General features: G+C 47.3%; 1 long non-coding RNA gene across 1 annotated transcript; it reads right to left on the bottom strand.

Annotated features, from left to right (window-relative positions):
• Positions 1-203: 203 nt before the first annotated feature.
• On the bottom strand, positions 204-16,026 carry LOC103185596. The gene is made up of 2 exons (XR_488658.2): positions 15,438-16,026; positions 204-250 (listed from the first exon to the last, which is right to left on the bottom strand). It is a non-coding gene; the product is annotated as an uncharacterized LOC103185596 (long non-coding RNA).
• Positions 16,027-17,929: the final 1,903 nt, after the last annotated feature.

The following is a 17,929-nucleotide window of genomic DNA, read 5'->3' as shown; positions in this document are numbered from 1 at the left end:
ATTATTATTATTATCATTATTATGTAGCGCCTGTCACATCGGGAGGACGCCTCAAAGACAGGACCAGCCACTTATAATAAATAATAATAATTCTTGCATTTGGTGTAGCGCCTCATGAGGAGGAGTATTATTATTACCACTGAAGAGGAGAAATATTGTGACATGTTTTACAGTGTTCCAAGAAACAGAGGCTGACGTCCAGACATGTTTAAGAATAAATAACTTTATTACCAATTTCACTGCAACACCACTTGTGGATGGATGGTGAGATACCAAATAGATGGATGGATGGTGAGAGAGAAATTTAGTTAGACAGACAGACACATAGATATATACATATATACATACATACATACATACATACGTACATACGTACATACATACATACATACGTACATGCATACATACAAAGATAGATACATACAAAGACATAGACAAAAGACATTCGACCCATTGTGTCCACACTGACTCTTTTAAAGAGTAATCAATCCTTTCAGTCCCATATCCACATGCATACACAAGGGGGTTAAGAGTGGTGAGAAAAGAGCAAAGCAAATTAAGAGATATAGAAGGTTTGCCAATAAACTGATGGAACAGGCTCGATGGGCTGAATGGCCTCCTCATCCCCCTGTTCCTGAGGTGTGAAATACAAGGAGGAGAATCCACTCCGCGCTTAGATTCACACCTCTTAGTGAAGCAGTTCAGCTGCTGAATTCCGTGGCAGCGCCTGAGCCTGCAGGTAGACAGCACAGCCCACACACTGGGGTAGAGTGTCCATGTGGTAGATTCAAAGAGTTCCCACCAGCCCAAGCCATTGAGGCATATATCTCCTTCGAGATGGTTGATTAAGCTCTCCAACCTGCTTACACTCCTCCCCTTCGCTCGGCCGGCTCCAACGGCCTGCGCGCCCCTCAACCTCTCCTCCACTTCACCATCCATGGCCGTGCTTTTGGCCACTACCCCGACCCTCTGGAACACCTTGCCTCAATCCCTTCACCTCGTGCTCGTCTTTTCCCATCTTCAGCTCACCCCTGAAGATCTTCGACTGCGTCTACGTCATCTCTCCCCCCAAATTCTGCCATTATGATGCGCTCCGGGACGCTACCCCAAACGAAGGCCGATGTATAAACGCAAGCTGTTGTTGGTGTTGTTATCCAAGCCGGTGAGAGCAAACACCTTCCTCTCAGCTTTTCCACTAGTCACAGCTGAGAGTGTAGGATGTTTACACTAACCTTGCCTGGGGCGGAGTGAAGGAAGTGGGTGATGGAGCAGGGGGGTTGGAGGTAATCTCGAGGGTCACAGTTCAGGAGACAGAACCAGCTGCAGGGGATCCAGAAACCACCAGAAGCAAAATAATCTGAAACCAGATGTGCAGAACAAGGCCCATTGATCTTCACACTCCAAGCCTTCATTCCTACTTCTTACTGAAAACAGCCCTACACTGCAGTAGAAACAGTTCCATTGGGTCAATGTGATCACTGAAGTTGACAGGCCTCAAGGTACGTTTTGAGTATCCCCGGATTTCCTCGTAGCCTTAGCCCTGTGACCGATGAGAGAAGATTGGGCTGAATTTTTGGAGAATCAAAGAAATGGCCTATCGTTCTGGCCCTTTGAAAAGGGATTCCCTTTTGCCTACAGAACACACAGTCAATTCACTTTACAATATATTCTGTGAAGCACTTTGAGAAGTTTCAATGACGTGATAAGGCGCTGCATCAAATGCAAGGATTATTATTATTAAGGCCCATTCTCCTATTTTTTTCTCCCCACGCACTCTCAACACATTTCTCTGTTTCAGATATTGATCCCAAAACAAATTCTTTCTTCAATGTTGTGCCTACAATCAGCAAGAGGAATGGAGTTCAGAGCATAGTGGCGAGAGCACCCGCCTCGCAAAGTGAGAGGACCCAGGTTCGATACCCGGGCAGGGCGAAACCTTAGGCAAGCTTCCTTACTCCACACGCCTCTGTCCATGACTGTTTGTGGGACACTGCTGCGTTCAATTGGCTGCTGTGTTTCGCTCACAAAATATACAGTTAATTCACATTACAGTATATCCTGTGAAGCGCTTTGAGATGTCTAGAAGACGTGATAAGGCGCTATATCAAATGCAAGGATTATTACTATCATTATTATTATATTGCTGTGCACAAATTGGGTACTGCATTGCCCTACAAAAAAGCACAAGTCACTACTCTTTACAGTAAAACCTGCTGAAGTGTTGTGAGACTATTTTTTGATGTGAAAGGTGCTGTGTCGAATGCAAGGATTATTGTTAAACACTGAGATGAGATGGACTTTTCCTCCATGTGCTACAGATTCCTAAATTCCTTTAAACAAAGCGCCATTGTTTTAATGTGGGAGGTGAGGAGGGTGTGTGTGTGTGTGGAGGAGGGAAGGGGGGCATGTTGGAAGATAAGGTGTAGTGGAGATTATGAGACCCATTTACCTAGTACCAAAAGAGAGAGAGGAGGGGTGAGGGGATGCATTGAGGAACAATATCCTCTTTGTTTCCTGATTGGGGAGACAGATTGAAACATGGAAAAGATTAAGTGCGCTGACTTCCTTTGTGGGATTTCCAGTGAGTGCTTTTGTTTTCCAGGACTGACCACGAGATGAACGTCTCAGTAAGTTGTTTCTCTCCCTCCCCCCCCACCCAAAAAAAAACAAGTTGGCTATCTGTTGGCGTCCAATGACAGTAACAGTAAAAGCTTTGTTTGTGCGTTGGGCTTCGGGTGGATCGGGTTTCAGGCTCCAAGCTCCTTTGAGGTCAACATAGCTGCACAGCGCACCACAATCCTATTGAGCTGTGAGCCCCCGCAACCAGTGATGCTCACGTGCTGTGGCAATGGACCAAGTCCTTTCTCCCATGTTTCAGGCTTTCCCAGTCTACGTGAAAGCCCTTGTGTGAGGTCGCGTTCACTTACATTCGTCTGAGACCATTTGTTCCAAGCGGAGGGAGGGATAGAGTCTCTCCCAGGTAAAGCATGAGGTCAACCGACAGTGCCCCCCGCCCCCACTCACAGTAATAATAATAATAATCCTTGCATTTGATATAGCGCCTTATCACCTCATTGAGACGGCTCAAAACTCTTTGCTGGATATACTGTAAAGTGAACTGAATTTGTATTTTTTGGGTGAAACCCGACAGCCGGTTGCACACAGCAGTGTCCCACAAACAGTCGGGAATTGAGTGACCCAATTTTATTTGGGGGATTGTTGGCCAGGAGAAACACCAGGAAAGACTCAGTTCTCTTTTCACATAGCGCCATGAGATCTTCAAAATTCACCTGAATAGGCAGTTTAACGTCTCATCCGGAGGACAGCACCGCCGACCATGGAACACTCCCCCAGCACTGCATTGGAGCATCAGCTTAGACTATTTGATCCAAATCCTGACGTGGGGCTTGAACCCACAACCTTCTGATTCGGAGGCGAGAGCTACCACTGAGCCAGGTTGAAACACAAATCACTGAATTCTGTTTAGGTCAAGTTTTACTCACTCACTGGCAGGTGGCAGTGCTGTGACCAGTGTTTCCTGATATCCAATCTGTCCATGGGAGGCAACACTAAAACCCTTTGGAAATATATTTGATGCAGTGATGGGGGGACGGTAAGGTGGATGTGCTCTGGATGGAAGAGATCAGATGGGTCACAGGGCTTTCTTCCTTCAGACCGATCTTGTGATCTTATGGTCTTAAACCTTGCAATGACCAAACTCTGAGGCAAGGTTCTCTGCATCCACATAAACTAATAATGCTTCAATGTATTTAGCTGTTTTTTTATCTGGAGGTGAGGATGCTGTGAGCGTTTTTCCCTCTTTGCATGTGAGAATAATAATAATAATCCTAGCATTTGATATAGCGCCTTATCACATCGTCACAGAATATACTGTAAAGTGAATTGACTGTATATTTGGGCAAAACGGGGCAGCCAATTGCGCACAGCAGTGTCTCACAAACAGTCGTGGATTGAAGTGACCAATTTATTATTTCTTTTTGAAGGAATTATTACCCCCAGAAAAGTGATCTGCCAATTGACTAGCAACCGGGTTCCTACTTACTGCTGGTAAACAGAGGCGAATAGAGTAAGAAAACTGCCGGAATCAAACCCAGGTCTCTCGCTTGCGAGGCGAGTGCTCTAACCACTGAGCTACAGGACTCCACGTGTGTTACATGTATGTTTGTATGTGCTTGTGAGAGGGTATGTGTATGAGGGAGAAAATGCTTGTGTGAATGTGCACACGTGTGTTGCTATGCGTAAGAGAGATAAAATGTTGTATGTGTGAGAAGCTGTACATGAAAGTATGTGTGAAAGAACGAGTGTGTATGTGAGAGTGAAAGTGTGTGAGTGTATATTTGTGTGTAAAACGTGTAAACCGTGTGTGTGTATGTGTGTGAACAGTGTAAACTGTGTGTGTAAGTGTGCGTGTGTGTGTTTGAGAGAGATAGAAAATGTGTGAACTTAAGTGTTCACATATTCTCTCACACCCAGTGGAGCCTACTTCACTGTTTTACTAGATCACAGCCGATCTACAACTTAATCCAATTTCCCTGCCCTTTCACCATGTCCTTAGATACCTCAGCCCATCAAATATTAATCTGCCTCCCTCTTAAATATTTCAATTAGTTTAGAAACTGCTGGAGGTCGTGAATTCCACTTTCCACAGTTCCTTTCAAGTGCAAAATGTTTTCTGATTTCACTCTTAACTGGTTTAATAAGCCTCAATCTTGTTCATTTCTCTCTATCATCCTTCTGAAATCCCCTTATCACCTAAATCAAATCACCTTTCAACTTTCCTAGCTCAAGGGTGTCAGCCTGACTCAGTTGGTAACACTCTCACCTCGGAGTCGAGTGATGCTCGTGGATTCGAGCCTCATGTCGGGACATTGAAATCACATATGCGCCAACGCAGGCTGATGCTCCAACACAGTGCTGGAGGGGGGAGGATGGAGCTCTCCATTTTTAGAGCGGCCGTCCTTTGAATCAGACATTAAACCAAAATCCCATCTTCCTGTTCAGGTGAACGTTAAAGATCCCGTGACACTCTAGGAAAAAAGAAGGGAGTTTCTCTCTCCTGGCGTTCTGGCCAACAATCCCCCTCAGATAAAAATTGGTCACTCGCTTCATGGCTGTATATGGAATGTTGGCAAATTGGCTGCCGTGTTCACCACGGTCACTACACTTGACAGTAAATCCTGTGAAGCGCTTTGAGATGTCTTCCCGATGCAAAAGGTACTGCATCGCATAGTTGGTTTGGATGAAGAAGGCCCATCTGAAGGGAGAATGTCAGACTGTGCCAGACAGACACCCTAAAGAAACTGTCAATCCATCACCATGGATCCTGGGGATCGAGTCTCAGTTAACAGAATCCTGACTTTGGTCGTTGAGTTAATCAGGGATTCCACTAACACAGCAATCCCTGCCGATCACACAGACTCACACGTCTGTACCTATTGCACATACTCACATACACACCCTGTGTGTTTGTACAGATACATACATACACACCCATATTTGTTCACACACATACGTGCGCTACACCCACCCACCCGTGTTGGCACACATGTATACAACAACAAAAGTACATTTATAGAGCGCCTTTAACATAAGGTAGACATCCCGAAGCGCTGACCAGTCGTCAGGTGTCGGGGCCCAAGCATGGGGGAGGGATGGTGTAGGGGTGAAGGAAGGCAGAAAGGTGGGAGGGAGATCAAAGGCATCGTCAAAGAGAAGGGTCTTGAGACCGATCTTGAAGGAGGCAAGGGAGGAAGCGAGGGGAAGGGACCGTGGGATGGAGTTCCAGAGTGTGGGGCAGAGAGGCTGAAAGCCCGGCCACCGATGGTAGGGCGGGTCGGGCAGAAGACATGGAGCAGGCCGGAGCCCGATGAATGGAGGGAGCGGGCAGGTTGGTAGGGAGTCAGCAGATCAGAGAGGAAGGAGGGGGCAAGGCTATGGATGGCCTTAAAGGTGAGGACGAGGATCTTGAACTTGATCCTCTGGGGGATGGGGAGCCAGTGGAGTCGGGCGAGGGTGGGAGTGATGGGGTCACGGAGTTTGGTGTGTGAGAGTACACGAGCTGCAGAGTTTTGGATGATCTGCAGCTTGTGAAGGGAAGAGTTGGGAAGGCCGATGAGGAGGGAGTTCCCGTAATTAAGCCTTGAGGTGACGAATGCGTGGGTGAGGGTTTCGGCATCCTGAGGGGTGAGGCAGTGGCGGAGTTTCTGCCATACACTCGATTCACACACACTCACATACACGCCAAGAACACACACACCTGTACACAGACTTATACAGACACCCCACGAACACACACCAACCACACGTACAAATGCCTCACTTGTGTATTCACACTTGTACACACACACTCGCACTCGGTCCCGTTGCACACACTTGCTGGGTGATCGGAAGTCCTGCCAAGCCTTATTGCTGCAGGCGCATTCCTCTGACTGCTTATCTCCAGCACATCGAAAGAGCAATTCCTGATCCATTAAAAACAAATTTCAGGAAATCCTCAAACAGCATCTGGTCACCATCCTGAGCAGCTTTTATTGATGCAGAAGCTGTAAATAACAGGGTGAACCCGTTATAACAATAATAATAATAATAATAATGATCCTTTCGTTTGATACAGCGCGTTGTCACACTGTTGAGACGTCTGAAGGCGCTTCCCAGGATATACTGTAAAGCGAATTGAGTGTGTATTTTGTGGGTGAAACGCGGCAGCCAATTGCGCAGAGCTGTGTCCCACAAACAGTCGTGGGTTGAGTGACCAAATTATCATTATTATTCTTTATTTTTTTGAAGGGATTATTCCCCCCCAGAAAAAGCGATCCAGCAATCTAATGACAACCGGGTTCCTACTTACCGCTAGGTAGACAGAGGCGTGTGGAGTAAGGAAACTTGTACAAGGTTTCGTCCTGCCCGGGAAACGAACCCGGGTTCCACTCACTTATGAGGCGAGTGCTATAACCAATAAGCTGCAGGACTCCACAAAAAATTGCAGCTATGTGAAATCAGAAAATATTTGTTCACACAGAGACTTGTGAGAACATAGAATGCAAGTGACCCAAAAGGCCAGAGAGGCACAATTGATTGGGATATTTAAAAGAGAAATGGATTGTTACTTGGGATGTGTGGCTATTAAGAGGGATGTGGGGTGGGAGACAGGCAAGGATTCAATGATCTGCTGTGATCTAATAAGATCGATGGGCAGTAATACTTCCTCATGATCCTATTGTCCGATGTGCACAGCAATACTCCTCGCAGGGTGTGCAACCCAATATCAAGATTGGTACAGTATAAGCACGAGGAAAACAGAGAAGTTTACATTACACAAGTGCCGATCGTTCCTCAAGATTGGTAAAAATAAACACTTCAGAAAACCTAACCAGGCTGCAAGCTTAAAACAAGTTTTTTTTTAACATACGTTATTATTGCTGAGAACATGGGCAAAGTCCATAGTGCAGGACAGCCATCAAAGGTGAGAGGCATAGGAGCTAGGGCTGGGGTAGAGAACACAGGCCAAATAATCTCTTGTGTTGTAAACTGTGTATAAAACTTTTATATGCAGTGTACTGGATTTTATAATAATCCTTCGGCACGTCCCTCGTCCCCTCTGCTCCATTGTTGGCTTTCAGACACTACAGCCCCAAATCTGTGGAACTCCCTTATCCCTAATCGTTCTGTCTCACCCCCTATTTGCCCATCTGCAAATCACACCTGAAAATGTTTCTCTTCTACCGTTAACTGTCCTCTCTTTCTGGTTCAGAGTCAAACCACACTGCTGTTAAGTGTTATTGAGATGGAGTCTATTCCTTACTTTAAACAGGAGTTGGACAGATGTTCCTAAGAAAATCAAAGAGCATAGGTGGTCAATTTGGAGTCTCATAGCGTAGTGGTTAGAACACTCGCCTCACAAGCGAGAGACCCGGGTTCGATTCCTAGGCAGGGCAAAACGTTAGGCATGTTTCCTTACTCCACACGCTTCTGTTTACCCAACAGTAGGTAAGATTCCACTAGGCGGTCGATATCTTGCCTCAAATTACCTTATAATAATAATAATTGTCCTTGCATTTGATATCGCATCTTATGTCTTTGAGGCGTTCAAGGAGCTTCACAGAATATATTGTAAAGTGGATTGACTGCGTATTTTGTGGGCAAAACCTGGCAGCCAATTGTGCACATCAGGGTCCCACAAAAAGTCATGGATTGAGTGATATTACTTTTTTTTGAAGGAATTAATACCCCCACAAAATTGATCCGACAATCGACTAACAACTGCGTTCCTATTTACTGCTCGGTAAACAGAGGCGTGTGCAGCAAGGAAACTTGCCCAACATTTCGCCCTGTCTGGGAATCGAACCCAGGTCGCTCACTAGCGAGGCGAGTGCTCTAACCACTGAGCTACAGGACTCCACTATTTATGACGAACTCACAAGAAGCAGTGAGGAAGGAGGCCAGGGGATTGGGGGAATGGAGGGGAGTGAATGATTGGGAGGGGGGGAGGAAGATGCGACAGTAATTTAAAGGCTGAGGGGGAGGATAGGAAGTTCGCTGTCAGAGCACATTCCAAAGCGTGCGAATTTGCAGCCACAGCGTTACACAACCTGCGAAATTTTCTTTTCAATTAAAAAGCTGGAAGGAACTGTCAGGGAGTCTGTGTGACAAACACACAACAGCCCATCTGGCAAGTTGCTGCCCTCAACTCCTTTCAAATGATAAAGGGATTTGATAGGGTAGATACAGAGAAACTATTTCCTCTGGTGGGGGAATCCAGAACGAGGGACATTATCTTAAAATTAGGGCCAGGCCATTTAGGAGTGAAACCAGGACAGTTTTTCACACAAACGGTAGTGGAAATCTCTCTTCCCCCAAAAAGGCTGTGATTGTCAGATCCATTCACATTTTTCAAGGCTGAGGTGGATAGATATTTGTTAGGTCAGGGTATCAAGGGATGTGGAGCAAAGGTGGGCAATTGGAGTTGAGGTACAGATCACCCGTGCTCTGATAGAATGGCAGAACAGGTTCGGGGGGCCTACTCCTGTTCCTATGTTCCTATGCGCCCTTTGCTTTGAGCTCTCTGAGATGTTACGCTGTGTGAAGAGAGCTATATAAATGCAGGTGCTGTAACCGAGCGTGAGTGAGCGAGAACCCAGCGCAACAACAACAACAACAGCAACTTGCCCTTCACATGGGACAGCATGTCAGAGTGCTTGCTCCATTTAAGCTGGTATCCAAAAGGAAATTCAAGAGTGTTTCCTTACCCCACACACCTCTGTTTACCTAGCAGTAAGTAGTCGATTGGTAGATTGCTTTCCATAGGTAATAATTCCTTAATAATATTTGGTCACTCAATACATGGCTGTGCGCAATCGGTTGTCGTGTTTCACCCACAAAATACAGTCAATCCACTTTATAATATGTGCTGTGAAGCAGTTTGAGACATCTCAATGATGTGATAAGGCGCTGTATCAAATGCAAGGATTATTATTATCATTATTATAACTGAGTAATTTCTGGTCTCAAATACCTTAGCAGTGAGCGAAGTACTACATACAGTGAATGCCCTTTATCAATGGAAAAGGGAGAGAGAGAGGAGATAGAGTGATAAAGAAAGAGCAAGGACAAGGGGGAGAGGAGAGGTGGATAGACTGGGGAGAGAGAGAGAAAGAGAGAGAGAAAGAGAAAGAGGGACTGAGAGCGAGAGTTCAGATGAGGGAGGAGGCAAAGGGGAGAAAGAGCGAGAGAGAGAGAGAGAGAGAGAGTGAGAGGGGAATGAAAGAGGGGAGAAAGTGAGCATGAGAGAGATTTCTAGTACTGTCAGCACTTTTACACGCTCAGACATCCAGACTCACACTCAGAGAACAATTTTTTTCCTTCATTCGAAACGGCTTATTTAAAACAGCAAACACACACACACACACACAGAGACACATACACACACACAGACACACACACTCATACACACAGACACACCCACACACCCACAGACACACACACACACAGACACACCCACACACACACCACTTAACCGCTCAGTGTTTGAGCATTTTCCGATTTCATTAGTTCACAAACCGGGCGACGGGACGGGCGAGGGGTGGGGGAGGGAGGCGAGGCAGAGAGGGGTTACGGAGAGGGGGACATTAATTTGCCTTCAGAAACCAAAGCGGTTGCATAACCAGAGATACACTTCGGCCCCACTTGGATGAAGTCCAACGTCAGCAGAATAGCTCTCACTCGGGAAGCTCAGGCATTGCTGTCGATAACACTACGCAGTATTCTGCTCAACCGTGGGGGGGAGAGGGGCAGGCGGGGGAAGGGAGAGAGGGGGCCAGGGGTGGGGAGAAAGATCCTGCTTCTCAGAACTAAGCTAAATATTGACATAAAAAGGCTGAGATTTGCAGTACGTGAATCTCTGGGCCCACTGGAGTACATCAGTGTGTGCGCTCAGTAACTGAGGTTAAAAGGTTTCTCTGTTAACATGTGAGGTATGGTCAGGGGCAAATCTCTGGTTAGGGTGTGAAGAAAGTGGGAGAGAGTGTTGCTTTCTATATACAGTACAGATAGATTCCACCCCATTATAACACGTCAGGAAATTAGATATATAATAGTCAAAACGTCTTAAAGTGCTTCACGACTAATGATGAATAATAATAATAATCCTTGCATTCGATACAGCGCCTTTCATGCCAGCAAGACATCCCAAAGCGCTTCACAAGATCTGCTGAAAGTGTAGTGACTGTACGTTTTCATAGGGGAACATTTTGCAATGGCCCCACAACAATGGAGTGAGTGACCGATTTTATTTGGGGATTGTTGGCCAGAACATTGGGAGAGAGAAACTCCATTCCTTTTTTTTAATAGTGCTATGGGGTCTTTAACATCCACCTGAACAGGCATGGTCTTGCCTCAATAACAACCACAACAACAACTTGCACTTATATAGCGCCCTGCTCGCAGGGTAGCGTCCCAGAGCGTCTCGGTTTAACGTCTCCCACAAAGCGCTCCTCCAGCGCTGCCTTGGGAGTGTCAGCCCGAACTGTGAGCTCAAAGTCCTGACGTGGGGCTTGAACCCACAACCTTCTGACTCAGAAGCAAGAATGAGCCAGGCTGACACGTGTACGGGTGACTGTATATACGTGAAAATAGTAATAATCCTTGCATTGCATACAGCGCCTTATCAAATCGTTGAGACGTCTCAAAGCTTCACAGAATATATTGTAAAGCGGATTGTGGGCGAAATGCGTCAGCCAATTGGGCACTGCAGTGTCTCACAAACAGTCATGGATTGAGTGACCCAATTTTTTTTGAGGGATTATTACCCCTGAAAGTGATCCGCCAATCAACTAACCACCGGACTCCGACTTACTGCAAGGAAAACAGAGGTGAGTGGAGTAAGGAAACTTGCCTGAAGTTTCGCCCCGCCCGGGAATCAAACCCAGGTCTTCTCGCTTGGGAGGCGAGTGCTCTAACCTTACGCTGCAGGAATCCACAACACAACTCCTCCAAATTAAAATCATTAAAAGGTAAATCATTAAACAGCATCCAGCTGACGACATTCGAGAATAAACTAGAATTTGTGAGGAGGTTTCTGGTTTCTGTCCTGAAATTGCCCTTCACAGTTCAAACTGAGCCTTGTGGCATTCTGAAGTATTGATTTGGATTTTTTTTTCGATTCGTAATAAAGTTTTACACACCTCTAGGAGATCCCCACTGAGCCGTCTTCTCTCAAGACTGAAGAGCCCAAGCTTGTCTAATCGTTACTCACAGCTCATTTCTCTAACCCTCTAACCTCTAATCCTCGTTGCTATCTTCTGCACTGTCTCTAAGGCCCGGGCGCCCTCTTTGTGTCACGGTGACCAGAACTGTACGTCGTATTCAAGGGTCAGTCTGACCAGTGCACTGTACAGCCTGAGATTGAAGTATGGGGATACAAAGTGAACTGATTTAACAATATTGTTTACCTCGTTCGAGGAATCTTGTTAACAGTTGCTATGACTCTTTAAGCTGTGAGAACAGGTGTGAAGCATCACCCAGTGTAAACGACGAGACAGCTTTACACTTGGGAAAGGGAGTTTCTCCTGATGTCCTGGCCAACAATCTCCCCAGATAAAAGTAGTTATTAAGGGCAATATCTACTCTGATTTCCAGAGCAGCGCTGGGGGAGGGCTGCAATGTTGGAGGTGCTGTCCTTCGGATGAGGCATTAAACCAAGGTCCCTTCCATTTGATCAGGTTAAAGATCCCGTGATGCTATTTGAAAGGAATGGGGAGTTTCTCCCAGTAATTCTAGCCAACAATCAATCAAGAGAAAAAAATTGCTGGTCGTTCACGCCATGGCTATTTACAGTTCCATTCCAACATTTCGCCCACAAAATTATTATGTTTTGCCCACAAAAATATACAGTCAATTCACTTTACAGTATATCCTTTGAAGCGCCTTGAGATGTCTCAAAGACATGATAAGGTACTATATAAAATAAAGTAAGGATTATCAATGCAAAAAACAACAATATTACATTTGTTTTGCGCCTTTCATGTCGGGAGGACGTCCCAAGGCACTGGACATTGTACAGCATTGCAGACCCAAGTTGGGGCCGGGGGGGGAGAAGGGAGGGGACGGGAAGGAGGGTGGCCGATGGCATGGTCGAAGAGGAGGGTTTTGAGGCGGGACTTGAAGGAGGCTAAGGAGGGAGCAAGGCAGAGTGATTGGGGGATAGAATTCCAGAGGTTGGGGGCAGAGTGGCTGAAGGCTCTCCCGCCAATGGTGGGGCGGGTGGGTCAGGGGACGGGGAGCAGGCCGGTTAAGCGGAGGGAGCGGGAGGGTTGGAAGGGGGTTAGGGGGTCGCAGAGGTAGGGTGGGGCAAGGCCATGGAGGGTTTTGTAGATGAGGACCAGGATCTTGAACTGGATCCTCTGAAGGATAGGGAGCCAATATTATAGAATATACTGTGAAATGCTCTGAAATCTCTAGTCCTAATAAGTCAGGATACCAAATTTACAAAGATTTATGCAAGGATTGTTGTAACTTGTTTTAATAATAATAATAATAATTACTCTTGCATTTGGTATATAGCGCCTTATCACGTTGGAAGCACGTCTCAAAGTACTTCACATAATTTACTGTGAAATGAAGTGACTGTAGATTTGTAGGCAAATGCAGCAGCACAATTATGCACAGCAATGTCCCACAAACAGCCATGAAATGAATGACCAATTTTTATGGCGCTATTCGAAAAGAGTAGAGAGTTTCTTCCAGTGTACTGGATAACCATCCCCCCAAGTAAAAAAATGGTCACTCACTCCATGGCTGTTCGTGGGACATTGCTTTGCGCAACTGGCTGCTGCATTTCTCCCACAGAATACACAGTCACTCCACTTTATAGTATATCCTATGAAGTGCTTTGAGACATCTCAATGATGTGATGAGTTGCTAAATCAAATGCAAGGATCACTGTTATTATTATTACATTTTCAATCCCAATTAACATGTTACACATCTCGATGAGATCCCCTTTGAGTTGTCTTCTCTCAAGAATTTTCGAATCGTGGCTCACGGCTTGTTACAGATTCTGTATCAAATAACTGTTATCATTATAATCCAGAAAAGGGGTTATTTGAATAATAATAATAATAATCATAGAATCACAGAATCAGAGAATGTTACGGCACAGAAGGAGGCCATTCGGCCCATCCTTGCATTTGATATAGCGTTTTTCACATCTTCTCGATGTCTCAAAGCGCTTCACAGAATATACTGTAAAGTGAATTGACTGTATATTTTGTGGGCGAAACGTGGCAGCCAATTGCACACAGCAGTGTCCCACAAACAGCCGTGGACTGAGTGACCAAATTATTATTATTTTTTGAGGGATTATTATCCCCGGAAAAACAATTTACCAATCAACTAACAACCGAGTTCCTACTTACTGCTAGGTAAACAGAGGTGCGTGAAGTAAGGAAACGTGCCTAAGACTTCGCTCCGCCTTGGAATCAAACCCAGGTCTCTTGCTTGCGAGTCGAGTGCACTAACCACTGAGCTACAGGACTAACCTGTACATCAAACACTCTCGCTGGCAGCTGAGTATTCTTGACATGAGTAGGTTTAAACTCTGTTTTTTAATGGCTTTTACAATCCAAGTTATGCAATCTATAGAGCGTCTTTCACGTCAGGAGGACGTCTCAAAGCGCTTTTCAGGGTTCCGTGTGATTAGCTGAGGACAGTCAGCGAAACCTTAAGGTGGGTTAAACGCTATTGGCCACTGATCGGCCCCGCTCCCCACCTGCCCAAGTGGATCTGCAGAAATCATCAAAGAAACTGTGTGAGGTGAGGTGCGAGCAAGCCCACCGATAACACACACTCACACGCTTCCCCTCACAACATCAAACCCCCTAAAATCAGAACCTGGTTGAGAGGCACCGACTTCGATCAGAAATCAATTGCATTCCACGCTGACCCACATCGGGAGGCAAGGATTCAGGGAGCAAACGCAGAGTCTGGCTGGTGTTCGAGGCAGAGCTGGACCTTCGCGATACTATCCTGATATCTCACTTACGCAGGCAGTGATGGGAAGATATTGCAATATCACCCACAACTCAGTCAAAACCTAGGCAGACTGTAGGCATCCACCTCAACAGGCATCAGGCGGGATCTCGGTTTGCTCTGTGCAAACTGAAGCAGTTGCTGCATTTGACAACGATTACCCAGGAAGGGCTCGGAGATGTTTGGACGTGGCTAAGAGTTTGTAGTAATGATTAACACTTGTTGTGAGTCGATGGATGAAGGAATCGCGTCACCTCTAGGTTAGCCACTTTCAGCTGACCTGCCGTCCAGCAGTCCTTGGCAATCGGCAGCTGCAAACATCCGACTGAAAGCCCATTGGCCCCTCACAGCTTCCAGTCGAGGATGTTTACAGTAGCTCACATTGCCGACCAGCCCAGCCCCCACCCGCACCCCCACCCGAGTCCCCAGCCCAGCCCGCATCCCCAGTCCAGCCCCCGCCCCGCTCCCAACCCAGCCCCTACCCCAGCGCAGCCCCCAGCCTAGCCCCTATCCCAGCCCCAAGCCTCCAGCCCAACATAGCCCCCAGGGCAGCTCTGAGCCCAGCCCAAAGCCCCCAGCCCAGCCCCACCCCCAAGCCCCCAGCACAGCACACAGGCCAGGCCAGCCCCACTCACCCTAGCCCACAGTCCCCAGCCCGAGCTATCAGCCACCAGCCCACTCCCCAATCCCCCGCCCACATCCCTAGTCCCCAGCACAGCCCCTAGTCCAGCATTCCCTCCACACAGGACCACCCTAGCACCACACGGTACCCACACTCCAATGTCCCCTCTTTAAGCTGCCGAGACAGAGAGAGAAAGGGAAGGAAAGAATGAAAGAAAGGAAGAAAGCAGACAGTGTAACTCGCACAGTTGAAGAAAGCAGTGAGAACAAACCTTTGATTAATCGAGGATAGGGAGATCCTGAACTTTCACACAATAACCAAAACCATTCTGATCCACGAACGCAAGGCACCGTGTTGATCCCAGCAAACCACAGACAAACCTGGGCTCGTTCTGTATCCTTCGATCCCTGTTTCAGACCTGACGTGCAGCCAAGAGAGGAGGGAGGTGAGGGGTGGGTGGAGAGTGGGTGGGGGGAATGACATGACACACATTTCCAACGCTGTAGCCCCAAGTCTCAAGCCCCAGAATTTGCTCATAGTCTCAGCCTTGTCTGCGTTTCATCTTAAAATCTAATACAGTGCAGAATTCTGGAAATCCTTTAACCCTGTCCTGACTTGGAAAGCCTGTTTCCGCACCAAATTAAGATCGAGTTAAGTGGATCTGACATTTTGAAGACCAAAAGGTCACTCTTTTCCCAACTGGGATGGGGGTGGGGGTTGAGATGGGAGGCGGTTGGGTGGGTTCACACTTCAGATGGTTCATCTTATCAGATCTGTAGCTCAGTCGGTGTAGCATTGTACAGTGGTAAACACGAGGAGGTGAGAACACACCACTGCCGCTATTTGCTCCCACCCCCCACCCCCCCCCTCCCACAAACACACACCAAGTGACTCCCTACACACAAACATACACACACATACGTGACCTCCAAACACAACTTGATGCTAATGTGACCTCCACACATGGATTATGTAATGCAATCAAACACCCCCATGTGATACTTGATGAGCCTCTCACCCTCTGTGACACAGCGAGCTCACTTTGCGTTGCGATGGACAACGACAAGAAATTGCATGTGTAAAGCGCCTTTCCCGTTGAGAGGATGTCCCAAGGCGCTAGACAGTCGGGGATTTGGGCCCGAGCTGGGAGTTGTGGGGAATCAGGTAGGGGAGGTGGAGGGCAGAGAGGGTAGGGGTAGGAGGGTGGCCGAAGGCACCATCGAAGAGGAGGGCATTGAGTCGGGCCTTGAAGGAGGCAAGTGAGGGAGCGAGGCAAAGGGACTGTGGGATGGAGTTCCAAAGGGTGAGGGGAGAGAGGCTGAAAGCCCGATCGATGATTGTGGGGTGGGGCGGGTGGGCCGGAGTCTGCGGACCGGAGGGAGCGGACAGGTTGATATGGGGTCAGCAGGTCACAGAAGTAGGAACACGCAAGACCATGGAGGGCCTTGAAGGAGAGGACAAGGATTTTGAACTCTACCTTCTGGGGCATGGGGAGTCAGTGGAGTCGGGCAAGGGTAGAGGGTGGTAGGGTCACTGAGCCTGGTTCGGGAGAGGACACAAATTGTCACAGAATTTGGAGAATATTCTTTCCAATCCAGTCCCAATCCATCAGGAAGCGGGCTTCTGGAATAATAGCTGGCTTCCGAACTGAGGCCGGGGTAAGAATGCAATATATACGTATTTTTAATTAAAAAAAGCTCTTCAGGCGAAGACTATCATAAATTTTGGTTCCTCCCCTGTATCCCCCGTCTCCCCTGCCTCTGTGCTATTGAAGCTTCCTGGCGACCAGCGGAACAAAGCAGGGCTTTTATCTCAAAAGCAGGCAATCCCACATTCCTGGGATTCTTACCGCTCAGCAATGCTATCCGAGGCTCCGTGAGTGAGTGAGTGAGTGAGTAAGTGAGTGAGTGAGTGTGTGTGTGTGTGTGTGTGTGTGTGTGTGGAGGGTGGGGGGCTGGAGTGAGAGAAAGGGAGGGAGGGCAGAATATACTTCAACGAGCACTTCTAAAAGATACTCATTCCTGGCGAAGGTGACCTCTGACTGCCTCACGCACCAGCAATGTTATCCGAGACTCTGCGTGTGTGTGTGTGTGTGTGTGTGTTGAGGGAGGAGGGGAGGGATGGATGGAGAGAGAGAGAGAGAGTTAGGGGAGAATATACTTTAACAGGCGTTTCTGAAAGGTATACATTTCTGGATACGCTCAGGCGACCTCACCTGCCTCACACGCCAGGGAAACCCACTCTGCACCCCGCTATAGGGAAGACACACCCCCCACCCACCCCCGCCAGTAAGGACTCCACACATCTGCATGTGGAGTGTAGCGGAGGGAGGTGGGGGGAGAGGTGCACTGAGGAAAGGTCAGGCTGCTTTGCGGCTGGTGTGTCTTACCTTGTCGCCTCCGCTTATGGTTCACCTTTATAGTCTGTACCACCTGCTGTTCCCTCCCTACCCCAGTCCATCATCAGACTGTCCGAACACCACTCCACCTGCACGGAAAAACAATAGTCAATCAACACCTCGCACCTGCCAAGGGGGAATAATCCTATTAATAATAATAATAATGATAATCATCTCTGCATTTGATGTATCGCCTTATCACATTGTCGAGACGTCTCAAAGCGCTTCACAGAATATACTGTAAAGTGAATTGACTGTGTATTATGTGGGTGAAACGCGGCAGCCGATTGCGCGCAGCAGCGTCCCACAAACAGGTGTGGATTGAGTGACCAAATTATTATTATTATTTTTTAATTCACTTCACT

This window comes from Callorhinchus milii, unplaced genomic scaffold (genome assembly GCF_018977255.1).
Source record: "Callorhinchus milii isolate IMCB2004 unplaced genomic scaffold, IMCB_Cmil_1.0 Scaffold3, whole genome shotgun sequence".
NCBI lineage: Eukaryota > Metazoa > Chordata > Chondrichthyes > Chimaeriformes > Callorhinchidae > Callorhinchus > Callorhinchus milii.
The sequence above is the reverse complement of the archived record's forward strand: the minus strand, read 5'-3'. Positions and strand labels throughout refer to the sequence as shown.